Source organism: Plectropomus leopardus, chromosome 16, assembly GCF_008729295.1.
Source record: "Plectropomus leopardus isolate mb chromosome 16, YSFRI_Pleo_2.0, whole genome shotgun sequence".
NCBI lineage: Eukaryota > Metazoa > Chordata > Actinopteri > Perciformes > Serranidae > Plectropomus > Plectropomus leopardus.
In genome coordinates, this window is record NC_056478.1 from 19,128,860 (window position 1) to 19,153,523 (window position 24,664).

General features: G+C 39.4%; 1 protein-coding gene across 1 annotated transcript in view; it reads right to left on the reverse strand.

Annotated features, from left to right (window-relative positions):
- Positions 1 to 18,968, reverse strand: part of sipa1l1 (signal-induced proliferation-associated 1 like 1) — a 101,806-nt gene extending 82,838 nt beyond the window's left edge. Inside the window, exons 1-2 of the mRNA XM_042503283.1 lie at positions 18,796 to 18,968; positions 6,051 to 6,211 (exon numbers count right to left, since the gene is read on the reverse strand). The gene's annotated coding sequence lies outside the window, so the exon portion shown is untranslated. The remainder of the gene's footprint in view (positions 1 to 6,050; positions 6,212 to 18,795) is intronic.
- Positions 18,969 to 24,664: the final 5,696 nt, after the last annotated feature.

Below are 24,664 nucleotides of genomic sequence, written 5' to 3' on the forward strand. Positions count from 1 at the left end.
TCTATTGTGAATTTACTTCTACATTTTAGTCTGTTTCAAAATTATTATTTTGAACATATTTAATAATTATTTTAACTTGTGATTGTGTATTCTGTTATTACTATTATCATTTTCTTTCTTTTTTTATTTAATTATTTATATATTTCTATTTATAGATTTTATCCTGCCTCTGGTGTTTCCTCATTTTCTGGTTTTAATGAGTACTCCTAATATTTAGTGCCGTACTTTAGTTGCATTTCTTAAGTTGTATGTCTTTTTGTATAAAAATGTGCTTAAAAACAATGAATAATCATAAGGAATAATCATGATCTAAATATTGATCAAAATAATATTGATTATCATTCTGGCAATAATCCTGTGGGGCATATACTATCCTATTCTGTAGTTTAACATAGTAACTGCTTTAAATTCCTAAAATGTGTGATTAGATTTCAGGGTTGTATCCATCATTGATCCCACCAGTGCTTCTGCCTTTACTTCTTGGAAACAAATTTTGTTACTAAGCAATACTTGCCAAAAGTGGAATAGCACCCGTTGCCTGGCAACATTAGCTTATTGAATCTCATATCAGGAAGCAACGAGAACCCAGTGGTGCTTTGAGCTACAACCCTCTAGATACTCTTTTCATCTCGGGTACAGACTGTGATGTCCAACTACAATCATGCTATTCAAGTCATCTGATATCCCATTAAATCTCGACACCTGGCCTCTCATAATCATTGATATAATCCTACATGCAGGCAAAAACTGGATACATATGAATTAATGGCACAAAAGTATCCTCTTGACAGTTACTCAGGTCCATTGTTTATTTTGTAAAGGTCTGTTCTTTAACTCTCACTGCAAAGAAAAAAGGCCATTTCTTTCACACCAGTATGTCGATGATGAGACCATAAAATAGAGAAAGCGAGGGAGGCAGGCTGAAGGGAGTCCCTTCATTTCAACCTCTCCTCAGCCGTGGCCATTTTCCCCCAAGTGCTTTATAACATGCGAAAGGGCTTCAGGCAGTCTCTTCATTAAAAACAACCCTGTGGGCCCTTGTTGCAGACACTTTACTTCTAAACTAGCCTGCTGTCATTAGAAAGAACCGCTAGGGCTGTCAACTTTCCTCCCATGCGCCAGTTGCTTCTTAATGAAAAACAGTGGCTTGCTTAAGCTCGCATGTCTCACATCCATAAACCACTGATCGAACCGTCCTCCTCGCAGCTGGAAGGACCCAGCGGAGGCATTAGCTAGAAGCTGTCAGAACGCCACTGGAATGGATCAAAGCTCCGTGTGGTAAATCGCCTCCGATGACCATTTAAAGCACTCTAATGCCAAAGAGCTGCCCGCTCAATTTGAGCGACTGGGTAACAAAGCAGCAACAGTCTGTGTCTTTGGTGATAGGCAGAAGAGAGAAATGCAAAGGAAGCAGGTGTGAGAGGAGAAGGAGGTGGGGAGGTTTTCTGATAGACAAGGTCACCATCACTTGCTCCCCGAGTCTAGAGTTATTCAAGCAGGACTGAGGGATGACAGCAGGTTACTTGTAGGGCTGCAATTAACAATTATTTTCATTATCAATTAATTTGTTGTATATTTTCTCCATTAATCTTTTTGTTTAATTAATGTTAAAAAACAGGGAAAAGAAACTCCCATCACAATTTGTCAGAGCACAAAATGACTTCAAATTGCTCTTTTTGTCTGAATGACAGCCCAAAAAACAAGGATATTCAGTTTACTATCATGTGACAAAATCAGCTAAATCAAACATTTGAGGAGCCGTGAGAGGATCTCCACCAGCGGCATATGCCAAGTGGCCAGTAAGACCTGATGGGAGAAACAAAACCGTAAGTGCCAGAGGAAGAGAGGAGGAGAGTCGGCATCAAGGCGAGGCTGACTCGACTTGGACTGAAAGCTGGTCCTCTGCCAAGCTTTCTTCTGCCTAATGTCCGGTCGCAAGAAAATTAAATGGATGAGATGTGACTGAGGCTCACTCAGCAACAGGGAATCAGAGACTGCTCTTCACAGAGACATGGTTAACCCCTAACATCCCAGATCAAGCTGTTGCACAGGATGGGCAGACCTTGTTCAGAGCCAACAGGACACAAGACTCTGATGCAAAGTCAAAAATTGCTCTGCAGGAATTGTATAATGCCAACAGCAGCAATATGCTCAAACAACGGGATGGAATTTTTATAGTAGCTGGTGATTTTAATCAACTCATCCTTTAATTCCAAAGATGTAGCAGGATCAAGGACAAATTATAATTTCATTTTTTAAGCTTTGTTTAAAAAATGACTAATAAATCTACCTTGTACCTTGTACCTTGATTTGAAATGCATCCCCACAGTTCACTAAGTCAATGGAGCACTGGACTTAAAAGAAAGGCCTCTTGTATTTCACATCATTTTGTGTCTTTTCTTATAAATTAACCAATTAGTTACTGGTTAATTAGTGTGGCGCTATAGAAAGTAAAATTAACCAAAGCTGAAATCACAGATCGAGACAACACACTGCAATACAGGCCATCTTTACTCTGAGTGAGTTTTTGTGATTGGAGATGAAAGCATAAATTAGATTTTCCCTCAGTTTACAGGCTATCTGAGCAAAAGTTCAGCAGGGTCAGTGAGGTCGGCACTACATTCACTAACTGACACCAGGAACAAAGCCCATTGGAGTTGGCAGGTCTGCGACAACATAACCCCAGTGTGTGTAGCCCAACAATTCCAATTCTGCTTGTCCAAATAATCATTAACCAGTTCAGCCCTGAGTAAATATTTTAAGAACCTCTGTAAACTAGAATGTTAATACACACCTCAGAGATGGCCACGTAAACACACAAATGTAGTGTAAGGTGGGGGAGGTTTGGGCTGTGTGGCAGGCAGATTTCATTGTTCTTCAGCATGTTGAGCTTAGATGAAGTTGAAAACAATGAGGTCATCCCTATTGTGTACACACTGCATTCTCACACATTCTGCTGCATGCCATTGCACACCCATGGCCCGACTAAAAGCATGATGGGATGAGCCCAGTGAAAGACTCACACACTTTCACCAAACATTTGCTCTTTACAAAGCCATGAACCTGAAATCCATTAAACCCCAGAATGGAAACTCCACTCTGACTCTCAAGGCCATCACCTTACATGCCAAAACACTCCCCTTCTTGGATGAGCTCAGTGAGCGGAGAGGTTGCATGGAGCACCACAGATCATGACAGACCACTTTCCTGTTTTGGTTTCTGCTTCCACCACCTGCAAGCCAGATGTTGTCAGCCTGGGCATTGTGACCTCATTTTTCTGGTTTCAAAGAAAATCATCTCAAGGTCTTCTTGCTCCAGTCCAATTTTTGTAGCCTAGTTTATGTTTGTTTGGGGAATATGTACTGATATCAACAGAATAAGCCCTTTTTTTGATTGAAGGAAAATTCATCAATAACTTAAATGTCATATTGTTTAATCAACGAACAATGCCAAAACTGACTAGTTAAAAGTTTCTAAAAAAAAAAAATACACTTATGGCTTTTTGTTTGATGTCACTGTAAATTGGATGCCTATGAGTTTTTAAGAAGCAATATGAGGCCTGAGTTTCAGTGCAAACAGATATTTTCTAGACTCAATCACAATTTTTGTTACGCCCCCCCCCCCCCCACACACATCACTTCCCTGACTCATTTGGTTAGTTTTTAGTCACCTTAAAAAAGTCCACCAAAAAAAAAAAAAATCAGTTTTAGTGTATGCTACATTTAGACTATTTTTAAGGCTTTACATTGTCCACAGACAGCCCTTTCCAATGGGAAACTGTAGCTGTTACCTCAAAGCCACAAGACATCATTGACAAAAGCAGCAAATTTACTTCGCAGAACATGTGAGTTGCTGGTATACAACTGCCTTGACTGATTAGTGTCTAACGTTAAGTGGAGAAAATTTGCATTTGTTGAATCGTAGTTGATAAAATGATTTGCAAACCAGTTGCGGGAGTCTGGATGAATTAGTGGACATTATTCTCTTTATGGAGTGTTTTGCTACTTTTGCTATCTAGCAATTTGTCCAGCTGACAGCTGTCAGCTGACATTAGCCAGCTAAAACAACAATATCACAACGTATTTCACATGTAAGCGTTTCCTTAGTGATTTTATTAGCGCTGTGGATCCTTGAATTTGTTAATTAGACCATGAAAAAGCATAAACATCAGATAGGTCATACCACTGTGTTTAACTACCTTTAAATGTCACATTTACAGCTAAAAATAATAACAGACATAAACAAGTTCGTAATTATCACATATGTCCACAACTTAAATGTCTTGCCAGTTTTCTACCAGAAGTGATTGTTGTCCTAAGTGCAACAGCATAGTGGTGTGGTTCACAGAATAAACTATCAATCCCTTTGACAAATAATTCAAATGACAATAAATGACACAATATATCCCAAGCCTAATAACAACTGCAACAAAAAGAGCATCATGTCCGGCTCCTACCAAAGTGTTAGTGAGGAATTCACTGCTATCAGCATTATCTCTGGCTTTGTGTCAGTACATGGATCTGCGAAGCAGGAAGACTGTCGAGGGTTCAGCCAAAAGCTGCTGCTGCTGCTGCTCTCAGTGCATCAGGATGGATTTATGTGTTTACCTCCCCTGGCACAATCTAGGACCTCCTTGGAACCCACAAATCCGAGCAAGACGGCTTTCATTACGAGGGATCCACCAGAGCGCTTTTCTCCTTGGCACAATGAGCGACTGCTGGAGCCTTATTCAACTTTTTTTAGTGAAATGACATCAATGAAAATATGCCTCGATTTTCTTTGTTTACCAAATGTAACTTTTTTTTACAGCGGTCTTTAATCCAGATGCATGCTGTTTTTTACAATAAAATGTTTAAACCAGCATGTGATCAGCCAAGTAGTGGATATGCTTTATACTGAACTTGATATTACGATGCAAACATTTAACACACAGAGATGTAACCATTAGTGACCCCTAAGACAGAGAAGTAGCTGCAACCAGCGTGACTGCTAGCAAGCTGGCAACATCTGAGCTCAAGCAAGAAACATCCATACATCAATTTGTTACTTGCCCTGTTCAAGGTCACAGGCTAGAACATTGACTATGCATGCCACACATTTTCACTGCATGCTGGGGTGTGTTAAAACCCAATTCACATCAACATTTAATATATATAAAGTCTTGTTGCCAGCACTGTCAATCAAATGTGACTAAACCACATCCAAAAGTAATTTCAGTCTGATGAGGCAGCTCTGCTTCATCAGTTTTGAGAAATGAGCTCTTGATGTCTTGATAAATAATATGTGTTGTTTTTTTGTATTTCAAAAGTTAACTTGATTTCTGTTTATTTGGTCCTAAATATCAAATTTTATGTAGAAATTACATTTGAAACCAAGTTTTCAGGGTCTTTAAAAACTAAGCCCTGATCAGATCCCCATCTATCACAGGATGACATTCATCCACAATGGTAATCATAGTTGTCAGCATCTTTCTGTATTTTTTAGTATTACTTAACAGGTGCTGTTTAAAGACTCTAAGGAGAACAGCCTACAAATTTGGTTTAAAAACAGCTCTTTTAAACTGTCCATTTATAAGCTTTGACAAATTCCCTTTTCACAACTGACATTTTTAAGTGTCTCAAGGACTTAACCACATCTCTCCCTTAAATGTGTGTTCCAGTATCTTAACACAACCCCTCCCAGGCAGCTGCATTACCAGAAACATCAACATGGCCACAAGATTATCTGTTTGGTTTGCTGTGGCTCAGTGGGACATTAAAGCCAGGGAAGAGAACTCAAACTGACAGTGAAATCACAGAGACTGTCAATTACAGCGCACTTAATGAATCAATTCCAAGGACGGGAAACAACTCAAAAGCCTGTTGACTTTAAAGCCAGATTTTCTCTCTGAACCACTTCTTCATGCTGTGGCGGCTCTGCAATGTGTGCTATGACATAGAAGAAGACAACATCCCTTATATCTCCTTCATCACATGAAAGGGCAGCTGCTTAAAAAGTTTGTGACAGTTTTTTTTCACTGCATGCAGTATTTTATCAAAAAGTAAACTTACTGCCAAGAGATGACAGTTTTCCCAACTTCAAGTAGTAACGGTTTCCTTGAGATCAGAGAGGGGACCCCATCCAGCAGTGGTGAACAATGACCAGGATGCGTCTTCCTTTAATCCTGTTCCTACTTGTGTGACTGTCTTCAGACGAGGTTTTCTTCCTAAAGCTGCATATGAGAAAAACAGGAGTCTGTTCAGGAAATTGCATATTTTACAAGACACAGTCAGTTGAACACCTAAAAATTGGTCAGGACTGCACTTGACAAAACAAGAATTACTGCCTCACGGTTGTATGCCTCCAGCATCCAGTCAAGTTGCAGTTTACATCCACATCTGTCCAGACTCATGAAATAGTTCATTCCCTTCCGACTTTTTTTCATACGCTGGTTTTAGAAATTGTTGTGGGCTGAAGTACCAAATTTTAAGACAGCTTTATTAGCGATTTGGGATGCATGTTGCAGTTTTTTTTGGTTGGTTGGTTTTATTTTGTTTGTAATAAAATAGCTGAAGCAAGTGAAAAATGCAGATAAAGTTGCAATGCTTGGGCTATTATTATTGTGAGCATTCAGTGTTCCAACAAAGTTATAAACAGTGAACTTTGACCTATGACCACAAAATCTAATCAGTTCATTCTTGATTCCCTCGAGGCGTTCCTGAGATATCACGTTAACAATAAAGGGACTGACGGACAGACGGAGAAAAAGTAAAAGGAAAGAAACCTCGAAACTGAATTGCAATTGCTTGACTATGCTTATCCAGCCTACATTAGCAAAACAATACGTATCATATAGAGTCTGCTGCATTAATCAGTAATAAACATGGTCAGAGTCTAGAGAACATCCAGAGGGCAGGAGTGGTATTTTTCCAAACTGTACTCCCTGTTTTATGGAATACAATTAACCATGATCTGATTTTGTAGTTTATATCACAGTAATTCAGGCATCAAATTGAGTGGATGTCTCATGCCATCCGAATGCTTGGATGCCAACACAGTCCCACGAGGATGGGTCAAATGTTCTAGGGGCATGTGGGTGATAAAAACTGGCCATGCTCCTTGGTGTAACTGGATTATTCTGGAAAGCATTTTAGCCAATGCAGAAATATAGTTAATGATTCGTAATTAACACCACTTTGCCTGGACATGCTGTGTAAGGTGAAGTGCAACACCAGCAGGCCTTCTGAATATAAGCAGCCTTTTAACATATAGTTACACAACCACAGCTTAAAGCCTGGATCTTCTAATACAATTAGCTGAAAATACGATTATTGGTTAAGGCTACAGGGTCACCTCTCCAAACAGAGGTCCTTTTTTTGTTTGTCTGAATACATTTCTTTTAACATTAACAAAATCCTAACTAAAATCTTTCATTGCACCTCACAGAGCTCAATTTGCTGGTAGCACACAAATACCCACCTATATATTGCAGAGAATAAAACATCTCATTGGCCTTGCAAAATTATTTCAGTTGAAGATTCATTCATCATAAAAAAATACTGACAAGAATGTCAAAAAACAGAGCATTTAGGGCTCCACTTAAGAAAAATCTTGTGTGTTTCCATCTGAAGGGGAATGGTTAAAACTTCCAATTACGGAGCTTCGTCAGGTAAAATCTATCACATGATAAGAGTGCTTTAATCTCTTAACAGTTTGTCCTTCACAGAACGCAAACATTCTTCATTATCATTCATATTATTCTCCTCTCAGTGTCTTATAAAGCAAAAATGTATGCCCATCTGGCTGAAGCTTTGCCCACTGTTTGGCTCCAGAATTTGCTCCTGGTGCCAATTTACCAATCAATTTAGGTGGACCTGGATTTAGCGTGCAATGTGATGGATTATTTGACATTGTTGCCATGGTTTCAACTGTTTGCATTTATAATGACTGTCACTGTTGCTCTTTCTGTATTAACTTTCCCTTAACTATGCCCAAACATTGGCTATCCAGTATTATACATCCTCAAAATGTGATGTTGAAATGTTAACTCCACAAAGAGTTGGTGTCGGTTTAAGTGTTGAATTTTCTAAAAGTAATTTTGAACTCAGTTTTCCAAAAGATATTGAGGTCAACACAGATGAGATCCTGTTATTTTTTTCATGTTAGGGCTGTAGGTAAAGGCTTGTATAAAACCATGATGTTGTCTCTCCTGCACACACACAGTTTCAGGCCTTAATCTTAACCTCTTCTAAAGTGATTTTTGAAAACTGCGGTTACTGTCCATCCGAGGGCACGTGTAAAACATCATCTCCTCAATTCATCCGTGCCCATTGTTGCTTTGTTTAATGAGCATATTTTCTAAAAAAAAAAAAATAACAACACCAGCAAGACTACTGGTTTGCTAATATTTTGTGAGCAATGCTTGATCTTAGGACTACTTGAAATTTTAATTTAGTATTGCTGCACCACTTAATGGTCAGAGGGATCAGCTCTAGAAATTCCAGTTTTGGATCTGGCTCTGGGATAATTTCCAGAGTGGGATTGTAGTTGATGAGGAATGGAAGGAAAACTTTCACAAGTCTGATGCATCAATCGTGCGTTTGCGTGAGCTCAACGTTGACGAGATCTCCAGTGGTAGGTTTTGAAAATTGTATTGTTAGCTTGTGCACCAGGTATCACAGTATTACAGAATGATAATCACTATTTTTACTATTATTACTACAGTCAGAATGACCCTTGAAACAGAAGGGTTGGAACTGGATGAACAAATGCTTTATCACTATAATTAAGACGTGAAGCAATATTTTTTAATGACAGGATGGTTAAAAATTCTCCCTTTTGAAAATGTTTAAAATAAATGTAAGACTCTCTGTCCAGTTGCATTTTTTTCAATATTGTAGATAAGCAAATGAGCACTGTTGATAATTGTCATCTTTCATATCATGGTATATCTTAAAACTATTATATCACTGCAACCCTGTGTGCTTTCCTACCTTTGTGATGACAGGAGACTGTTGATTACAGCTAACACCGGTGGGCTTTTAGGGTCAATTTTGCATTCTAGTGTGGATGGAGATATTTGTACAACAAAGGTCTCACAAGCACATTTTCTTTTATCTTTGTTTTTAAAGGAGGTGAAAAAATCTGCTTTCAAAATATCTGCATACACGCAAACAGGGCCTAAAGCATGTTTGGTAATGAGCAGAGGAACACTTGTGTATTCGAAGTGATGATGCATTATGTTCTGTCAAACTACAGGGATGTCTTTCAGGGTGGTGCTTCACTGTAAATATGTACAGGCAAGGTTGGTTACACGGTCTTTCAAACTGTCTATATTTCACAAAGACAAAAAAACAATCCCAAAACAGAGAGATACTGTGTAAGATTTTCCCGGGCCCTTAGCTGATACCAAGTAATTTGCAAGTATTGACAAATCCAGGAAGATAAACTGCTCTCAAAACATTAAGTAACACAGATTGCACTAGAATTTACCTGATGACATTTAAAGAACATTTGAGAAACATAAAAATATTCAGAAAACATATTGGCAAAACTGTTTTAAGAATTTGCAACACATGGAATATGTTACAGTTAATTCTAGAATGAAGAACAGGGCTAAGTTACCAACTATTAATCCAATATGAGCCAGTAGCTCCAAGTTTTATGAGAAATTGAATCTAGTTCCAGACTGACAACAATCTAATTGCATTCTCATCACATCCTTTCTCATCGAGTGTTGAAATAGCTTTGTAATTTCCTGACAAACAGCTTGCATAAATTTCAGGTTGCAGCTCCACACACACACACACCAATTTTCCCAAAATGGCACAGGAGAGACAGCAACAATTAACAAACCCAACAAGGTCAGAATAAGCACTTCTATCAGTAATACCAGCCCCAGCAGCCAACAGTAGGAACATCCTTTTAGTCATCCAGCAAGACAAAATTGAGAGCTCTGTCTGCATGAAAACAGATGGCAAGGCAGTTGGTGGGAATTTCAGCGATGCTCCCATACATGTTTTGGGGATAAGATTTACAGTTCTCGTGCACAGTCACGTTCTTGCGATGTCATCATGGTGTCAAAGAGAGGAGGAATTGAGGACATTTTGATGCAAATTAATGAACACATGTTCCACCTGCACTTGACTTTTCAAACCAGACAGTTGCCATGTTGTGACTGTTCTCCTACTTCTGTAAAATATTTATATCAGAGCACAGAATCGTAAACAACATCACTGATTCCCATTAATAACCAAGACGATGGCGGGCCGCCATAGTCTAATTTGTCCCGCCATAGTCTCAGCGGAGCTGGACTGTTAATTAGGAGCAGTATTAAAACACTGTTGGGTAATTTATAGCGCAGTAGCGGCAGAGAGGAGCAGCAGACCGTCATTAAAAATTAAACTAAACATTCTGCTGGGCCTAAAACTCTCTTTCACTTCCAAAAATCTGCAAATATTTTCTCTTATCCATTGATCTGATCAGCTCTGAACATATTAACAGATCAATTATCCACCTCACGAGTAACATACAGCCGGCAGAGGAGATAAAAAGAACTTCACCTGCTGCACTGCATTCATGGACCCACAAAAAACTTTGGATATTAGTGAGACCACAGAATGCATGAAAATACCTGTAAGTTGATGACTGCCTTTTGCAATATTTGTAGTTAATATTGACCACAGTCATTCTGCAGACATTTAGTTTTGGGTGTTTTTTTTTATGAATACATAGTTAACTCAACAACATGCATTTTACTACATGTTTTAGCTTCTCTGAGATTAAAGGGGCTCTGTGCAAAATCACAGCATATGAGTTATCTGTACATGATTCTCAACATACAGGTGGCTGTGTAGGCAGATAGCAGCTAACGGTGCTAGCTCTAGGGCTGTAGCTGACTCAGAATTATGCCAGTCTTATCGGATTTGGCCGTTCGATACAAATATTCAACGATTTCTTTTGTTCTCTAAACAAACTTTTAGTTGATCGGGCTCCGCGGGATGTTCGGTGTGACAGCAGCATTCACATCATATTGTAAACAAGCTAAACACACTAACATCAGCTCGTAAATGTGCAACATTTCTTGCTGAGACTAGATATCGATCAAAAGCCAGAGACTGTATTGTATTTAGTTGCTGTGAGCTGTAAATGTACAACTTCTAAGCAGAAAGTGTTGCCTCACCTGTGTTGCTCATGGTGCTGCTGCCTGCATGCCCACAGCCCCAAAAGAGTTACATGAAGGTCAAGAGCACCCACTCCACAGCAAAATCTGGGGACCTAAACATCCCCGGAAATAGTCTACACAGCACACTGACTAGCAAAAAACGAAAAGAAAAAAAGACTGCTGGACTTGAAGCAATCTCATTTGACTGAGGGTCTTCAACTGATGATTCGAATCTCTGACTTTCAAGCTGCAGCCTTAGCTAACTCCATAAACAGCACTTAACAACAGTGAAAGTGCTGACAGAGTTAACAGTGTTAACAGGTGGGAATTGCAAGGTGGGCCCAAAGCTTCAGAAAAAACGCCTTCTCAATACCTGCTGTAACTGCCAAATGAGTGGCATTCTACAATTATTTTATAGCATAGTATACAAATATTTATCATCTCTCGAAACTGAGCATTGTCAGACCTACATTAAATCCAAGGCCAGGAGCAGAATCATGAAGTCAGATGGAAAGTCATTCAGTCAGTTAGTTGAATCATTCACACTATTCTCAAACACGGTTCATTCTGGATCAATGCATCGGCCTTGACAGGGTCTGAGGCCACATGAAGGAAAAAACAGGCAGAATAAAATTCCCAATTGGGTGTTTTGCCTGCAGCAGGAATGAAATCAATTTCGTTGATATTTCTAAAAGATTTTGGATTTACACTCAACATAAATAAGTTGAAGGGAAAGGGTTGAGGGCTTCAAATAGTAAACCTCAAAGGTCCAGCTAAATAAGCCTGCTGTCCTCAGGCAGACGGTTCTCAATGTTGTTATACCCTTAATAGGCTTTAAGAGACAAGCAGGAGTATTTCATGTTTTTAATACAAGCCACTTTTGCATTACAATGTGGAGCCATCAAATTTGCTCATATTGTCAATACTTGTTTTGGGAGATACCCTGAAACCAAACTTAAAACCTGCCAAGTACCAAATGTGGGTAGATTTTCTGTTTAGCGAGTAAATCTTGGAATGCTATCCACCACTCTGGCGGGTAAATGTTTGTACCAAAATAGTCAAGTAATAAAAAAAAAATGCAGAATGTCTCCACTGGGTTTTGGTGTCATTTACGAGTGTGTCGTTTCTGTCCTCTGCTGTCTGTGTCAGAAATCGACACATATGCTGACACACACACACCATTAGTGTTTAAAGAGTTACTAAAGCTCCCAACCACGTTTTTTAGTTGAACAGCTATATAGATATTTAGTAGTGTTATTGATTGATTCACATCCTGATCTTGACATTTAAGTGAAAGTATTAAAATTCTACATGTTGTGATATAAATATGTGTAGTGACTGCTCTCCAAAGCTTGGAAACTGGCTATTGCAAATTGAAGTTAGTCACTGGCTAATCCTGGTACCAGGAGCCTGCTTTCATCACCAACCAAGCCCCCAGTCGCCGCCCTTTAATAAACTGATTAGTCTGTGTGTGTGCGGAGGGCAGGGAGGTGCTGTGGATAGAGATGTGGCGCATTTGGATGACTGGGTGTGTCTAAGCCCTTTCCCAGCTCTGCCCAATTTTGAGACTGTTTTCACACTCCAGGGAAGAGGCACTCTTCAGAAGTGGCCAAAAGTGGGGATTTTAGTTATTCTTTAATGTCTAAACAGCGTCTAAACAGTGCTGTGAAATTTAAAAAAAAAAAACAAAAACATGTCAAGTTCCAATTATAATAACACATTTTCCCAACCCCAAAAGTCCCTCTGTTTTTATTCCTTTAAGGTAACTAATAAAAATAACAATAACTGTGTACTGTTAACTATTATACAGGGAAACCGTGATATTTTCTGAGGCAGATATCATACTGTGCAGATTTCATACAGTTGCAACCCTATTTGGAGATAAAGGAGTTGTAAGAGGCTGACTGCAGTATGATGCTGAGGCTGTGTTGATGAGTTGTTCTGTGTGTCACCAATATGCCAAAGACAAAAATAGAAACAACTCATTTTGCTCTGGCTTCTTCTTTATGTTTGTATTCAACTGACGCCTTACTACCTCAATGAAAGGTACTGAGACAAATGTATGCCAACTGTGTAGAAAAGGGCAATTCATCATTTTGGCCAGTAAAAAATATGCCTGGAATTTTTTCAGCATTCATCATTGGTTCCCTTTGCCGGCGAGTCAAAAAGCTTATTTCGGTCACTGCAGATACCCAACTTGAGATATCCTGATTGATATGTGGAATGTGGGGAGATCTAATAGATTTTGTCCAAAAGTGACAAATATTACACATAGTCTTTTCATATGTATGTAAAAGTATACATTTGGCTGGTGTTAAATGTCCACCTTGGCTTGTAGCATTATAAGAATTATGAATGCTGGCTAATGCTGAAAGTATTAAAGCATGGTTATAATATCCAGGCTGCCCCCCCCGCTCTCAGGGCTCTCCATCTGTACAGTATGTTCCTTCTGTTTACTTCTGCATGGATTAGCCTGCTTAGTCATTGTTTCATGATGTTTTTATAGATTTTTTGCTCATCTGTCACAACTGAAATCTGGGCCTTTTTTTTAATCCACACTGCTTTCATGTACCATAATCCACTCATACAGCCCTAATTAAGAAGTTATTTCTGCAGACAGCGGGGAGAAAATGGAGAAAGAGAAAGGGATCCCATACAGGGAAAATTTAGCTTTTAAGTCCCCTCACCTCAGGTGGAACGGCTAAAATTAACTGGCTCTTCTTGTGCCCTCTCTTTCCTTCCTCTGGCTGCTATGAAAGACCCTGACACAGCCCAATGAAAGCCTCAACAGGGTTTCCGATTTATTCTGTGCAAAAGACTGTGGATCAAAAGAGATCTGCAATTTCACATATCAGAGAAAACACCGCAAGGGCTGTTTGTTAAGTGAAAACAATATGCTGGCTTGCACTTCAAATGTGTCAGAGCACACAGACCTAGCCTTTCTAACAACACTGCCCCCAAAGTCTTCAGGGATAAAATATTTTAAAATACTTTTTAGATTTTACAGTCTTACAAAAATAGCCAGACATGCCCAACTATCTACAGAATCAGAGTTCCCAGACATTTTTAGGGACAAAATTTCAAAACTTTTCCATGACTTTTCAAGGACCCATAATAAAAGAAACAATTTCCTGCCCCACTTTTCTGCCTTTCCATGATGCAAATACATCACAGTTTTTTAAAAGAGATCATGCCATGGCTCAATATTTTTTTTACATTCTCATTATTTATTATGCACGACACATTGCCATGATTTTTCCAAAACTTTCAAGGATTTTTACTACTTCCATGACTTTTCCAGGCCTAGAAAATGTTATTGTGAAATTCCGTGACTTCTCCAGGTTTTCCATGACTGTAGGCATGCTACATGTCTTGTCTGTAATATGAAATTTGCTTAAAATGGTCAGTGTGTCTTTCTGTGTATGCTATTTTATTGTTTTTACTGAGGATTTTATGGTGTCTTTAATATTTGGAGCACTGGACCAAATGAATTACCCTGTGTGGGATAATGAATCTGAATCTGCTGATTAGCTGGCATAGCATCTTAGAGCCATCCTGGACCAATTCTGTTGCTGCAATCGCAGTTGGCAATGATGTATTTAACATAGCACTCTTGAAAGAGATGTTATGTTAAGGTTAAGGTAAAAAATCTGCACAGTAATTGAATGAGAAGGCCACTTTTCAATTCTCTATGCAGGAAAACCCTGATTTGCCAGAGCCTAGTAGTTTTATTAAATCATCCTGCCCTGCAGTGTGATATTTTCACTGTTAACGAGTATTTCTTCCTCTGGTATTTCTCAAGAGACAGCCCACCCCAAGACCTTAAACAGAGGGAACTCACATTCCAATCTCCAGCATGCAGAGAGACAGCGGAGAAAGGGAGGGAGACAGACACACGGAGAAAAGGAGAAATGAAGACCAGGGAGAGGGAGGGGGAGTGAGAGAAAGAGAGAAGGATAGATAAGGTTAGGGATGTGGACAGAAATGATGAGAATGTCAGAGTCTTGACATGCTTTCCACAACAGGAAGGAAGCAAGACGAGAGGAAAAGGCACTGTCAGTGATGGGAGAGGGAGGAGGGAAACGTGGGAGGTGGAGAGTAAAGAAGTAGCGTCAGAAGTGAGACAGAAGGGGAGGACGACGCAGAAATGCGAGAAAGTTGTCTGGCAAAGGCGAGGGGGGGGGGGCATAGTGAAGCTAGAGTGGGGAATCATAAACAGGTAAGACCCCATTTTTAGCTCCTGTCAGCACAAGCAAGCCCCAGGGAGTGTGCCAGGCTCTGATGCAAAGTTTACACAGTGGCCAAAAGTGAAATTACACCATCCAGGTCCATCACGAGATAGAAAGACTTTTCCCAATTGACTTACATTGGAAAACAGATGTCTGTAAACCAGTGGCTACGTTTTCATGAGTGTCAAAACTTTGCAAAACGACTAATTTCACTATCTAGATTCAAGCCATCCAGTTCGATAACATTTGGAAAGTCGAAAAGAGCTGCATGATTATATTTTTTAGACTGCCATTCAAGCTAACGAAGCACTAAACTGGAAGTCGCTTCGCCGGTGTTGTTGATGTTACCCACTCGGACACACTCGGTCACAGTAAGTCTCTAGTGCCCAAACCTCATCAGCCCATAGATCTGGGTATTTTATACCACAAAAAATAGCTTACTTTGTTTCATGCACCACTGAGCAGCTCTCATTGGAATCAATAAGACCCCGCCTCCATGCTGTATCCAGACTTTCTTAATATATTTCTTAATATATATATCCAGACTTTCTTAATATATACTTTCTTAATATTCCCCCATTATTCTGAAATTGACAGTCTTATGAATTTGTTACAGGTCATGTAAACAGCATATATATTAGGCTTCTTTCCCAAATTTTACATTTTCCAACTAAGAAATGTGGGATATGCCAGTAATATTCAGTTTTTGGAGCATTATTTGGGCATGTACACAGCCAATTTGGAATATGAGTCTCAACTGTGTTCTTTTGACCCCAATTTGCGACACATGGCCTGTTGTCTGTTTACAGTCAGCTCTGTGCATTGTCAAGGATACATTGTACACAAACCAACTCGCCAACAGTTTGCAAAGCTGTGAGGTAGAAATGCATGCAAAAGAAAATCCCACAGTTCTGGTCGGACAGAGAAACACTCCCGCTTTTAAAGCCTTATTAAAGACTTAGATATCAACAGGTTTTGGGATATGTGCAAATATTGCAGCACCGACCTTTTCAAGAAGGTGAATGAAGGAGAGAAGGGGGTTCAACAAATCTGCCACTGATAGAAAATGTTAAAAAAAATCTTATTTTGATGCAAAAAGGCAAAAGGCCTTCAGCTTTTCTACTTCTCCATGTTATGATGTGATAAATGGCGTATTAGGGCACATTAATCGGAGTATGCACGGATGCAAGTAAAGGGGAGTGTTAGTGGAATATTCCTTTTCATTAGACATGCAAACATTTTAGTGGGAATATTGTCCTTTTTGGAATAAGGGCAAAAACCACACTATTTTGTGCATGTAAACGTACTCAATGAAAGTGCAAGCTGGCCAGCTATGAGATTGAAATGTCCTCTTTTTCCTGACTTTGCATTTGCCAGATTTCTCTCTGTGTGCACTGCCAAAAGCCTTGTCTGTTCCAGATAGGCCTAGGCTACACATGAGAGGATTTTTGAAAGAGTGACCACATCGCGATCACAGTGCATCTGATACAAATTTAAAGCTAAAGATTTTGCTTGCAAGGCCCTGGGAAAATCTTCATTTGAAACTCCCAATAAGAGCCCCTACTGTGCTTACATTTGAGCAGGCTGAAGCCCTTCCGGAGACAAGTTTTTAGCCAACTCCAGCTGTTTAATCCAGGAACACCTAGAGGCTGCTCTACATCCCAAAAGCCCTTTGATAGTCTTGCCGCTGCCCATCAGCAGCCCTGACATGTTTCCCTTTCTTTTTCTCCCACCTCTTCCTTAATTCCGCAGCTACATGTGTTACAGAACATGTGCGCCTCCACCTACACACTCAATCTCTCAATAGCCTACTTAATATTGTAAATGCAACACAGCCCCCAGATCTGCTCAGCCTTGGCATTCACAAGCACTGACAAGGGAGGGCTGATGGCATGAGATGTTCACACATGGGAGTTTTTTGGGAGGTGGGGGGGTTGACACAGCGGCTGCAGCAAGCAAAGCAAAGTGGACAAAGCAATTGAAATGCTGTCTCCGGGAGAGAATATATCTCTAATGCTGCTGTTGTGTTTCAAGTTGAGAATCTGACCCAGCCCGGCCACCCGATGAATAGAGATGAGATCTCTTTGACGTGTCCATTTAGGACTTGTCAAAGGAGGAAGCAGTGTGTTTCTGTGTGCGTGTTTAAGCCCCCTGGGAGGCTGAAGCTGGTAGCCTGGGGGCTAACTCCACAGGTTGAGATGGCAGCAATAACACAAGACAGAGCAGCTACGGGGGGGCCGCACTTTCAATGAAAATCCCTCTCAGGGTGTCATTAGGGCAGAGGAGCACTCTGAGAAACTAACAAACTTGCATACAAGCTCACATTAGTGTGTCTTGTCTTAAATGACCTAAAACATTATTGAATTTTACAGAATAATTTATAATTCTCCGGGTAAATCATCTGATGATCAAAAGCTTTCTGGCACCTTCATCACTTAAATGTAGCACTGTTACATCACTACTCAAATCTGACTAGACTACACAGACGGCCATTTTGATTAATGAGACTGGTTTTGACAGAGCACTGGGTGGAAATGATGCTTTAACTTGATATGTGATTCCATGCAAGTTCCCAGGCATTGCTTTCTTCAGTAAGAGATCATGCAAAACATTTTAATAACCCTAAAGTCTGTTTTGCAGAGAAAGAATTGATAAACTTTTACTGCAAAAAAAAGAAACAGTCGCACTTCACTGAAGGATTTCTATGTGCATCCACACCTACAGAGATTTGGTGAAGCACTGCAAATGTCCAAACAACCCGTGCAAACGACAGCAATGCATGACAACAAACTGCACTGCAATACTTCAGAGAAAAGAGAGGGCTTCTTCACCAGATGTATGACAAGATATTTCTGGTCACTGTGGTTGTGTCATCGGTCACAAGTTAAAAAAAAAAAAAAGATGGACAGCGAGGTTGAGATGGACAGGAAACCCACAACTGCAGCTAGCCATCCCAATTATACAGCAGCCACGCAGGGACTAAACCAAACAGCAATTACCTTTATCTGATGGTGATTTTGCAGGGTTTCCTGTTTCTTTAAGAGCAACTGTGACAAACGTTAAATTTTAAACGGTGTGGGGTCTCATTAAAAAACATTTATTGTGAAAATCGCAATGTTTAATTAGCTAAAATACCGCTAAGTTAATCAGATGTTAGCAAGAAATAAAGGCGGTGCACGAGCCGTGACACACCACAGAGCAACGCTACTATCATTACCCGACTGCTAACTAAACTTTACAGTGTAGTTTTCCCTCTGAAACGATACCTTGAATGTTTATATGAATCACAAACGTTTGCGCAATTGTTTAAATGGACAAATATCGACTAAACCGCCAACAACTTGACTGTTAAGCCCAAACTAACGGTGTTGATATCGCCTGTGTGTCAGTGGGAAGACCAACGGGAGGAGAGAGCGCACTCACCTTTATTAATTTCCACCTTGTCGGCGTTTTCCGAGAGGAAAAATAACGTTTTCGCTGGTCAGTCACCGGCACACTCACACCGTCAGAGCCGGTAGAGATAAAACGAAGCTGCTGTAAAGACTTGGCAGCAGAAAACCCTCTGAATCTCTTCACCTTTGTTGTTGTCCGTGCACTCTGCCGACCGCCTCTCGGTTTGTTCAAATCAGAAGTTCATCCAAAGTTGCAGCGGTTCGCTCCGCCTCGCGACGACGATGAGGTCACCGCCTCTCTCTCAAACTCCTCTGGGCTATACTCTCGCGAGACGAAGCAAGAACCGTGGTACTCGCATGGGGCGCAATCTCGCGAGAGCGGGACAGAAACTGCGAACGGGCAGATTGCTGGTGAAAGGATGGGGGAAGTGAGGGAGAGCGTTGCTCTGGCAACAGAGTCGGACGGGCTTCTCAGCAACAGCTTTTCTCCTCAAGCAACTGGTGTTTGTGTGGCAGGTTTCACTGTGATGATGAACACTGCACATAATGAAACCCCAGTAGCTGGAATTGCATCATCTGTTGCAGATTGCATCCAGGTATGATGCATTGACAGCCATCAGGAGCCATATAGCCCATCTGAAAGATGTGTTGTTGGGAAATTTGGGCCCCTTGACAAAATAACATGACATCATTATAAGCCACAGTAATAATATATAGCACAGCTGTGGAGACAGTAAGTCAGTATAAGTATTTGGGCACCGTCTTTGGGCGACAAACTGACTTTTGAGGCCAACACTGACTACATCTGCAAAAAGGCCAATCAGAGACTGTTCTTTTTGAGGAAATTAAGGAATTTTTAATGTCGATAGATTGCATGTAGAGGGCAAAGGTCTTTTTGGCAAACCATGCAAAGTTTAGACCTCGGCCTCAGCTGTTGGGTTTTTAAACAAGCTTTAGGCCCTTATGTCTTTGTAATGAACAATTAATAATTAACCTGCAATGTTTTATTTTCACTACAACTAACTTTAATGAAATCTACTGTATGTTATATGTATCTATGCCTTTTTTTCTTGTATTTATTTATTATGGTGTGAATTGGCTGTGTTAACTACTGTTGCAAACCAAATTGTCCCTTTGGGACAATAAAGACTTTCTAATCTAATCTAATCACTTCATGTAGCTACAGAGTTAATAACAGTCCAGTATTTAAGTGGGAGGTTTATTAATCTTGTAAAATCAGTTTCTGGCTGAGTCAAAAGTCCTGCTTTGGTTTCCACCAGCTCCACAAGAAATGTCTAGAACGTAAACCCCTTGAAACCTGGAGCGATATCACTTTTCTTGTGCTGCTTCCAGACGCCTTTCACAAGTATTTAACCTCTGACCCCTGAGCAAATTGATGCAATTTCTTTCAAAAAAATGGGGGAAAAGGCAATAAGACACTTGGTAAGAAATGTCCCACGAACTGCAAGCAACTAGTAGATTCAGAAAATTGTTTAAAAAAGCTCGGGTGAAAATGTTCAGTAAAAAGAAAAAAACTTGACTATGACTGTAATCGCATATTTTAAACTGTTGTTTTTTATAGAGGTTTTTGTTATATTTTAAGCACTTTTAGCAGATCATTTACATGTTTTTTTAACTTATTTTTTCTTTTCTTTCAGGTAATTTTCTTGCACTTTATACTATTTTATTTGCTATTTTTGGGTCATATCCTCTTTCCATGTTTTTGAAAGAAATGAAACCAATTTGCTCAAGTACGTTTGTCTTTCCTTACCTGTTACTTGCTAATTTTCACTGCTGTTTGGTGCTGCAGTTTACACACGGTAGGTTGATCCGAACTTTAATGCTGAAAACAGCTTCGCACTGTGGCTGAGAGTGCTTAGACTTCACTGAAAGAGTTAAGTTGTGGGTCATAAAAAGGCCTTTACTGAAAGTGAAGGGGGTCTTGGCCTTATAACTCTTGAAGACCCCTGCTATAGACTTAACTAATACCCTTTTTCACCAAAATTAGCATGTGTACGTTTTTGTTTTTTTGTTTGTTTGTTTAATATGGGTAAAAATATGCTATGCACCTCTTTACCGTTGGTGGTAGAGCAGAGATGTGTACACGGCACATTGTGAAAATTCAATGCGTTCTCATCTTAACTCATCACATGTTGCCGTTTTTCAGTGGACTTCCGTGTATACATAATACATTTTAGTATCCTTTGGCATCTGCTTTTTACCTTCCAGGATGCCACCACTGTGATGTGTACACAGCTCTGCAGCATGCAAGTATGCATTTCTGTGTGTTTTTATTTTTTAAAATATTTTTGGTGTGTCACATTTGACGTCAGAGACAGGCCGGGGAACAGGCTACTAAACAATAGAAATCAGTATGGATGGAGTCTTCTTTTTATATATCTCTAACATATTCAGCCTGTCTTTCAAACTCAGTGCAGACTAATTTGGATCGATGTTTGAGCACCGCTCAGACAGAAACGGACAGTATTTAGTGGCAGTGCGTCATTGCATCTCACCAGTAAAGGGACTAAAATTAACACGTTCAACAGAGTTTCCATCAGTGCCGATCAGAGCTGCTGATGATAAATACCATTGACGACTGCAGAGTTATTTCACCTGTGTGTGAATGCAGATCGTTGCCTCTCCCATTACATTAAAAAGCCAGATGTTAGCAGATGTTACTGAGGGTTTTTTGTGCAATGGGAATGAGGCTTAAGTGACACCCCTGGAGGTAATTTATCAGACTTCACACTCTGGAGCCACAGAAGGCTTTATGCAGCCTTTTGTTTCAAATTTCCAAAAGTTCTCCTCACGACCTGCAAGGAGACTTTGACTTTTACATTATGATACTTGAGTAGTTGTACTTAGTCTTTATCCTCTGCTGATTATTTGGTGAGCTAAAAAAGTTGACCAATGAAACATTGGTTGTTTATGCCACCCAACAAACAGCCTTTGCATCATGGCATGAGTAATAAAACCCAACACATCTTTCTGTGTGCCATCCATCAGACATTAAATGTCACAAACAGCAGTGATGACGCATTTATGTATGTGAAAAAAAAACTAATTATAACATGAATGCTGTGAGCCCAGCTTTGCAAATTCCACCTGCTTGCTTTCCGCACATACATTAATTATTTCAGCATAAAAAATTAATTAGATAAGAGAAAGAACACTGCCCTAATTAAAGCAGCTCAGCAGGTACTAACATGGGGAGTGGGTGAATAGTATCGGAGTCACAGGAATTCATCTCTCTCTCCTACTCTCCTAATTACCTGCGAATAGTTACAACCTTGCTCTTAGTAGTCTCTGTCTGCAAAGTCTGTCTGTCTTTTCTTCTGTATGATTATTAATTCTGGTTGCACTGACAGTACCTCTAGTTCTCATCTTCATTTACTCATTCTCTCCGCATTTACCTCTGCCTCCCTTTCATTTCCACTTTCCATCCATGCATCCATTATTCTAAAATGTCATCTAGGATTGCATAACAATCTAATAAAGACAAAGGAAAAGAGATTACCGTCATTAAAACCTCTATTCCTGTAGCTCTGTGGGTCCTAACACTACCCACCCCATTCTGTCATGGGGCGGATATTTGTGTGGGTGGGTTGTATTGTTCTCTGGTGAAAAACTGCTCCCCCAGGATTAGCTCATGTAGTCTAATTGGGTTAGCCACAGAATGAGATTCAGTATGGATTAATGCATAGAGACGCACCATCACAGACGATAAACGACAGCGAAACTTTGCTGTTTATTCTGCCAAAAAAATAATGGGGCATCAGTTACTTGGGTGGCAGAAAAAAAGTGAGGACTTGAAAACACTAAATGTATATGGTGGTGGGATGTTATGAGAAATGGTGAGGCGTATACTGTGTCTTTAATTTGTTTTATTTATGAGATCTTTTGAAATACGCTATAATACTTTCACCCTTTGAAAGCTAAGCATACAAGCTTGATTTCTTTTAAAAACATGGGAGTAAGGCAATGAGCAACGAAAGAAGAAATTACCCCATAATTATCAGGAAATTAGTAAAAGAACAAGAAAAATACCCCAAAACAGAACAAAACAAAAAAAAAAAGAGTTTAAAACATTCAACAAGGCAAACAAGACTTGGGAAATGTGCTTTAAAAAAAATAATAATTGAATATAATAACTACATTTGATTAAATTAGAAAAAAAAGATGTAACATAATTTTAAAGATGTGATAATATTAATAATAATATTAACAATAGTTATTATTATTAGTAGTAGTATAAGTATTATATTTTTCCCTAGCCTTTTAAAAAAAAATTGTCTAAATATACTATTTTCTTGCATTCAGTTGAATATTTCTTTCAGAGTTGCTTATTGCCTTTTTAAAAAAAATGGGTTCAAATTTTTAAATACTTTTGAAAGGCGTCTGAAAGCAGCACAAGAAAAGCGATGTAGCTTCAGGTTTCAAAGGGTTAAGTACATCATTAGACTAAAAGATGAACGGCACATTTATCCACAATTTATAAGAAAACTCACTGTGCAGAGCAAATGAAGACAGCACTCAAAATACTGTGCTCTGATGTGCAGGAATGTGTGTGTGTGTGTGTGTGTGTGTGTGTGTGTGTGTGTGTGTGTGTGTGTGACCTTCAGCGTATGTGTCGATGATGCGGCAAACACTTTATCAGCTGCTGACATTTCTTACTCTCAAAACTCACTTTCCGGCTCATTTTCCCTGAAATTACAGGACTGTGATGGTGAAAAACACCACATACAGTCCGCTAACATATGTAGCTTATAAGTACATTCTAGACACTTTATGCTCTTTAGAATTACACCAGTCCAACCAGTGACTCTTGATAACTCTGATACTTTAACCATTAACCACTAACCATCTGCGCTCTCCACTTTAATCGACCCCAGAATGCAAATTACCCCGTGCGATGCTGCATATAGTGAAATTCCAATCATATTTCTGATATCTACGTACTCATTTTCCTTCTTCCTTGTGTATCTCATATTCTGCTTCTAATGTTGCACTGAAGCGTTGTACCAAGTGAATTTCCCCAATGTGAGGATCAGTAAAGACTATTTTATCCAGTCTTATATTAATCAAGAGTAGCGTGATAATGAAAGCATTGAATTTTATAGTAACACTGACAAAAAAAAGCTGTATTTAAAGGAACAGTGTGTAAAATTTTGGGGTATTTAGTGGCATCTAGTGGTGAAGATTGCAGGTTGCAATCTGGTGAAACTACTCCTGGTTGAAATTATTTCACTGTTCATTGTTTAAGAATTTTGGGGCTTTTTTTTTTTTTTTAACCTAAAGCTGAACTATCGGCAGAGGCCTCTTCCTTTCCAAAACAAACAAATAGCAGAGATTTAAACCAGTAAAATCACTGAATAAAGCAGTTTCATGTATACAAAAAAAAAAAAATCTTTTTTTTTTTTTTACTATGCTCTTGTCATAGAGGGGCTTCTAACTATGGTGACCGATGTTAAAAAAAAAACACGAAAATATGATTGGCCCCATCTGGAGGTAGTGTTTGGTTTGTCCGCTCTGGGCTACTATAGAAACATGGTGGTGCAACATGGCAATCTCTGTGGACAAGGACCTGTAATGTAGATAAAAACTGCTCATTATAACAACAAAAGCAACAAAAACCAACAATTCTTATTTTGAGGCGAGTATTATACACTAAAGAAAACAGATTGTGATATTTTATTCAATTTCTGCTACAATCCTAAACACTGGACATTTAATGAGGATTGGTTACATCTCAGCTGATACTCTATTTGCTTAATGTCAGTACAAGAGCAGATACCAACTAAGTGTATCAGATTGTTGCAACTTCATAGTATGCTTATATACATTTTTGGCAGTTTGTGAATAACAAAGAAATGTACTTTCCTTTTTGGGGGTATTGG